Source organism: Octopus sinensis, linkage group LG9 (assembly GCF_006345805.1).
Source record: "Octopus sinensis linkage group LG9, ASM634580v1, whole genome shotgun sequence".
Classification (NCBI taxonomy): Eukaryota; Metazoa; Mollusca; class Cephalopoda; order Octopoda; family Octopodidae; genus Octopus; species Octopus sinensis.
The window spans coordinates 98,476,496-98,483,674 of NC_043005.1; the positions used below are offsets into that span (position 1 = coordinate 98,476,496).

Here is a 7,179-nt window from a genome sequence, read left to right on the forward strand (position 1 = left end):
TCTGTTTTGAAGAACAGCTAGCACTGAATGCAGTGATGCCAATTTGTGGTAACAACACCATCAACAACGAGCCATCATACGATCGTTTATCTTGCTGGAAATAATAGCCAATTCTCCTTCCAGTCAGCCCCAACCATCGAAAACACACATTTGAATATGCAGTGTTGAATATATGAAAAGATGAAATATTTATAGAAGGAACGCCCTTTAATAATAATAGGTTTGCTCAGTCAGGACTGAGCTAGGATTAAAAGCTTAAACAAGGATAACAAGAGCAGCAAAGACAGGGGAAATGAAGGATTCTTGTGATGGCATTAAGTCGAACAGAGCAAGTGTTGTTGTTTTGGGTGAGAAACACTCGAAAACAAGGTAAGACAACAAAATGAAAGATCAACAAACATCGAGATTAGCAACAATAATAAATAATAATAATAATAAAGAGTAGATTGAATAATGACGAAATTGAGGCTTTAGCGTCGACATATTTGACAAATCCAAACAAACCATTGCCCTCCTTGCTTTGTTGTCAAGTGATACTGCGACATAATTTATGGTCGGGAAGAAGAACAACAACAACAAATTTCAAATCTCTTATTATTAAACACTTTGTCAATTTTCTGTCTATCGTTTCGTTTGATTATGAAAATCCATTACATATACATTGATATATCTTTCTTTCCCATTATCCACTTATTAACCGTATTTTCTTTCACAAACACAAACATTCTGTCCGCTGTCCTTCAGTTACAGACACGATTACAAATAATAATAAATCGACAGAAATTGTCCATTCCTTTCCCTCTGCATCCACCTATTTCACTTCGTCTCTGTCATTCTCATTTTCCGTCTCAATACTTCCTTTTATCACAACATAACAACATACAATAATCTATTTTGTATTTCCTTCTCGATGTCTCTCTTAACACACATCTCCTTTCTTTTTCCTTTCACGATTATTTTTCTTTTTTGTTGTCATACATTTCCTATACTAGCTTTAGCTATATATATATATATATATATATATATATGTATATATATTTATATACTTTCTTTCTCGCTGTGTCACACAATAAACAAAACATCACGATGCAATATCCACACCAGTTATGTTACCATTCATCTGACAATTTAGGGAAACTGTCCACACACAAAACATATACATGGAAATATATATGTGTATATATATACATATGTATGTACATACCAGCTGTAGTAGTGCCACTACTACTATGAGTAGCAGCAGTAGAAGCAGCAAACCCGGTGGAGATGTTGCAGTGAGCAACGTAGACGCCTGGCCGCAACAATACGACGACGGTCCCTCGTGGCGGAGGAGGCGACGGATGGATTATTGGTACAAGTTGGAGTGGTGGTGGAGGTGGAGGTGGTGGCGGTGGCGGTGGTAGTACACTTAATGGTATTATTATCAATGCTGCTGTTTTGTTAGTGTTGTTGATAGTGATGATGATAATAGTAGTAGTAGTAGTAGTGATGGTGTTGTTGTTGTTGTTAGTATTGGTTGCCGTAACACTTTTCCCCCCGATTCTGAGCTGCAGTACGACCGCCAGACGTACAATGACGGGAGAAGAGTCAGTCCCGTCTCCTGGTTTTCCTTCTCCGATTCTCCTCCTCCTCTTCCCACCACGCAACACTACTATTACTAATACTACTATCACCACTACTATTACTACTGCTCAGTGCAATGACAATCTGTTGTTTGATTGAGTTTTGGTGAAACTGTAAGGAATAGCGAAGGATAAAAATCAAAAGAAATAATTGCAGATCCTAATATGACAAGTAAATATGAAAGAATGCGATGCAATGGAGCGGGCAGAAGTCTCTAATTAACTTGCAGCAGTATTAGTTTAGTAGAAGACAAAACTATGATTGTGATGCTGCTGATAATTGTTAATGATGATAATAATAAGGGTTTTGTTTTTATTTTCAAAACAAGGATGTCTTTATTGATAAAGTGTTCATTAATGCAGATAATTGCTGTGAGCATTGTAAGTGCATGCGTATGGAGGCAAAAGCTGAAGAATTAGGTCTACATTTATTAGAAGCAATTATTTGTTTAATTCATTATTGCTGCTGTCATCTGGATGCGAAGAAGAAAGTGAACGAAAATAGACAAAATGACAAAAAAAAGTTTAGATTTTCCTTCCTACAACGAAGTTGAAAACAGAGAAGAAGGAAAGTAAAGAGCGAAGGCTATGAAGAAATAGAAAAATAGACATTGAAAATAAGGAAGAAATATCAAATGAGCGGGATTGAGAGAAAGTGTGAGATTAAGAAGCATTAATGACATATAAATATAAAAGACGAGAAACGAAAAGGAATAAGAGAATAAGCCATTTCAAAAGCAAAAAGATTGTGATAGAAGTTAGTAGGAAGTGATAGGCAAAAAAAAAAAAAGTGGAGAAAAGAAAGAAGTGAAAGAATAGGTTAGAGAGAAAGAGAAAATAGATAGTGAAGAAAATGTTAGCGAGGGGGATATATAAATGTAAAAGAAAATACTGGTAAAATGAGTGAGAGTGGAGCGACGCGAGAAAAATTTAAAGAGAGAGTAAAAGTGGGAGAATGAAAGAGAGCTGGAGAGAAATGTGTTGTAAAAGTGATAGAGTATGAGAGATAGAGGGGAGTCAATTACAATTAGTTTTATGCGTTGAATGTTGGAAAAAAAATTGTTTACACTGATACATACAAAGAGAAAAGATGGCGAGATAAAAACGACAAATACGATAGATAGATAAATAAATAAAAAGGAATATGTGTCAATCAATTGACACTTAGTTCAACTCGTCGCTACTTGTAAACGGAGAGGGAAAATGTTGAGAGAAAGGAAGAGGAAAGAGAACAGACAGAAAGAGAGAAAATAAGGAGGGGGAGGAGAGAAAATAGAATAAATAAGAGAGGTGTTTCTTTTAATATCATTTATCTTTTGTCTCAGTCATTGGCTTGTGACCATGCTGGAGCACCACTTTGAAGGGTTTTAGTCGAACGAATCGTCCTCAGTATTTTTTTTTTCAGTCTGGTATTTATTCTGTTGTTCTGTTTTCCTGAACTGCTACGTTTTGTTTTTATTTTCAAAACAAGGATGCCTTTATTAATATAGATAATTGCTGTGACGTAAATGTAAGCAAATCAACACCAGTTGTCAAGCGATTGTGGTGGGCAAACACACACGACAGGCTTCTTTCAGTTTCCGTTTGCCAAATCCCCTCACAAGACTGGTCAGTACGGGGTTATTGTGGTTGGGAAGTAAACTTCTTATCACGCAACCATGCCTGCGCCCATAAAGGAGGAAATTGAGGAATTGATATATAAGTAAGGTAAGGGGGAAAAGTTAAGTGAGAAGTAAGATTAAGAAACGAAAAGGAGGGAAATAAACAAGAAAGAATAGCCAGAAAGTGAGAATAGGAAATGGAGAGAAATTTTAAAATAAGAAAATAAAGTAGAACAGGAAAAGGAAATAGTAAGAGAAAGAAAGAAATTACCAAATGACAGAAAAAAGTCAAAATACCGAAAAGTAGAAAAACAAATTCTACTCATCATTAACTACATATTTATTTTCATTTTATGCAATTGTTATTCGATAATTCATTCATTCAAAACACACATATATATACAGCAATGAGTATGTTTATGCCAGTGCAAAGGGTCCAAGAGGCAGCAGAGGAAAATTGTTGTAAAAAGCAGTGAAGTATATCTGACAGGGACAGTATGCTTGTTCCTCTGGCCTTGAACTTGACAGCTAGCCATAAGCTGATTTATAACCTGAGATTAATGACCCTCTGCTATGGGTATAATCAGTGTTATTACTATTATTTTCAACAATGAAATAAGACATTTGACTGAACAGTTACTGACCTAGTAAGCTCCTCTTGTTTGCTGTAGCTAACATCTTGCCAACTTCAAACAAGCTTATAATTTAGGGCAAAGAAGTGGGCTTGGCCTGAAAGTAGTGTGGGACAACTTCAACCTTGAACCCTTTTTTGACCACATATCCTAAAGGCCTGGGTGAAGGCTGATGCAAGTGGAAACATGACAAGATCCTTACAGAAATTTCAGAGTGGTTAGAATCTGTAGAGTGTTAAAGTCAACAACAGCAGGCATCACCAATTCAAAGTGTCAAATACTAAAGAGAATGTAATACAACTCCAAACGCAGGAGAAAACCTGCATTTTGAATCAAGTGTAAGTGGGAGACATAAGTGGACCTGGAGAGAAGATTCATCTTTCTGAAAGAGATGGCAGTAACATCACTTTGACCAGCCATAATTTTTCAACATCCAGGAGCATACAAACCATTTTAGTAGCCAAACACCTAGTACCCTGAGAGGAAAGACTCAACATCTCTTACCAGATATCAGGATTTGATTGATGAGGCTCTTTTCAAAGGATGATGCATCGTGTCATTCCTCATTGAGATTGGGTCTCACAGTTTTCCAGTGAGATCAATGCCCTATTGCTTGCAGAAGATCAATTTGGGATCCAATCAACTCTAGAAGGTTACTATGGAAGCTGAAGATAGTTATGGTTGAGTGACTGCAAATGGAGCCCATCTACAGCTGAAGGCTAATTTAGACCATGCAGTTCTACTCAAGTGAAGCTCATACATTAAGTAGTGAAACTCTTGTGACTTGAGATAGCTAATGAAGATTCAAAAGGATTCACAAATGCAAAGGCATCAGTCACCATCAAGAGAAGGAGCTTGCAACAACAACTTTAAGTAGCTCATGCAATTTCCACTTGGGGCAAAGCATCTCTGTTGTTTATTTCACACAACACACACATACACACACACATGAAGGCATGTATTTTAGTTCAAGCATGAGCAACTTTTTTTGAGATGCAGACTGCTTGAGACATGACTGATCATCAGATAGACTGCACTACTAAAAGAATGCAAGGTAATTTATCATTGCCATGCCATTCAGAAAGTCCTACAGCTGCAGTTTGCCCAAGACTGATCTAATTGATAGAGCGTTGTTGCTAATAATCATAAAGTCATAGGTTCAATTCTTAGATCAGGGGTATGTTGTGTCTTGGAACATGGCATTTTATTTCAAGTTGACCCAATCTACTTGGCCGCAATAAGCATGAGTAAAGTGCTGAAGACCCTTCAATCCCTGTCTCTCTCTTCAGTTATCTTGGGTGTTGCACTTGGTCAAGGGGAGAGATGGAATGAAGTTATCTATATCTGCTCACGACTACATACATAAAACAATTAGCATAAACATAGTATACACGACCAAGTCATTGATGATTTCAAGAGATGGCTGTATTTTTTTCATTTACTTATACATACATAAATACACATATATATGTACACTTACGGATGCATACACATATATATGCACACATATACAAACACACACATATAGAGAGGATAGAGGAACAATTATAATATACAGAAAACAGGTATGTTAATCATTGCTTTATAGAAGATACATGCATTTTACCAAAGTACTGTAATAATTACATAACAGTTGTAGAAACATTACGCAATCTTGCATTTCCAATTATAAAATTTGAAAGTGCTAGGGTTAAATTTTACCCTTTTATTATTAAATTTGAAATTATAATTTACTCCATGATAGATAACTGCACTTTTCTGTGGTACTGCTTATAACATACACATAGGTACAAGGGATGAATAGTGTATTCATATTCAGCTGTATAAATTTTGGAAGTGTTGGTTGGATATCTGTTGCATGATATCGCTTGATCGTGTGCATATTTAGCCCTAGCATTTTCAAATTTTATAATTGGAAATGTTGCACTGAAGAGAGAAGAAATTGAAACACTTTAATCTTGAAACTTGTCTGTGGCTGATTGGAGTCGTGTTGATTCATTGTTTTTCTCTTTGCCCGTGGAGATTCTTACAATAGTAGAAAAGGAATTTTTTAACTCCAATATCTAAATTCAGTATGTGGTGAAGCAATTAGCGGACCCTTAATTATAATATTTATAATTATAGAATATTTGTATAATTTTACCTATGAAGGTTATTTTAATGTGCCAATCTACTTGGTAAAATTATTAATTAATTTTAGCCTTTTATTATATATATATACACACACATACATATATGTATGTATATATATATATCATCATTATCATCGTTTAACGTCCGTTTTCCGTTTCTACAGCTGGATGCCCTTCCTAACGCTAACCACTCCGTGAGTGTAGTGGGTGCTTTTTACATGCCACCGGCACAAGTGCCAGGGGAGTCTGGCAGCGGCCACAATTGGTTGGTGCTTTTAACGTGCCACTTGCACGGAAGCCAGTCAAAGCGACGCTGGCATTGGCCACGTTCGGATGGTGCTTTTTACATGCCACCAGCACAGAAGCCAGTCAAGGCGGCGCTGGCATCAGCCACATTCGGATGGTGCTTTTTATGTGCCACCGGCACAGGTATCACAACTACTATTTCCATTGATATTTATTTCGATGTACTTGACTCAACAGGTCTCCTCAAGTACAGCAGTTTGTTCTGAAATCCAAGGTACTTTGAATGGGCTGGGGCTATGCGGAACTGGTGCAGGAAGCAGCCCGGGTCTTTGCAGTCACAGCATATCTCCAGAGATCTCTGTCCTTCGTCATTGTCTCTGTGAAGCCCAACGCTCTGTGGTCATGCTTGACTACCTTATCCCATGTCTTCCTGGGTCTACCTCTCCCCCTGATACCTTCAACTGTTTGGGAGCGGTACTTCTTCACACATCTATCCTCATCCATCCGCAGTACATGACCATACCATCGCAAGCGTCGCTCTTGCACACCACATCTGATGCTTCTTATGTCCAGCATTTCTCTCAGGGTGCTTACCCTCTGTCGTGCGTGCACACTGATATTACACACCCAGCAGATCATGCTAGCTTCATTTCTTTCAAGTTTACACATGTCCACTGCAGTCACAGCCCATGTTTCACTACCGTGAAGCATGGCAGTTTGCACACATGCATCATACAATCTACCTTTCCCTCTGAGCGAGAGACCCTTTGTCGCCAGTAGGGGTAGGAGCTTTCTAAACTTTGCCCAGGCTATTCGTATTCTAGTGGTGACACTCTCTGAGCATCCACCTCCACTACTAACTTGGTCACCTACGTAGCGGAAACTATCAACTACACACGCACACACGCACTCACACACAGTATTTATATGTATGTATATCATCATC

General features: G+C 37.7%; 1 protein-coding gene across 3 annotated transcripts in view; it reads right to left on the bottom strand.

The window, feature by feature from the left end:
* The window catches only part of LOC115215506, a 48,824-nt gene extending 47,137 nt beyond the window's left edge, over nt 1-1,687 (bottom strand). Inside the window, exon 1 of one of the 3 annotated variants that reach the window (XR_003882001.2) lies at nt 1,205-1,687. The gene's annotated coding sequence lies outside the window, so the exon portion shown is untranslated. The remainder of the gene's footprint in view (nt 1-1,204) is intronic. The other 2 variants (XR_005000766.1, XM_029784668.2) reach the window with 2 other exon arrangements.
* Between the last annotated feature and the right edge of the window lie 5,492 nt (nt 1,688-7,179).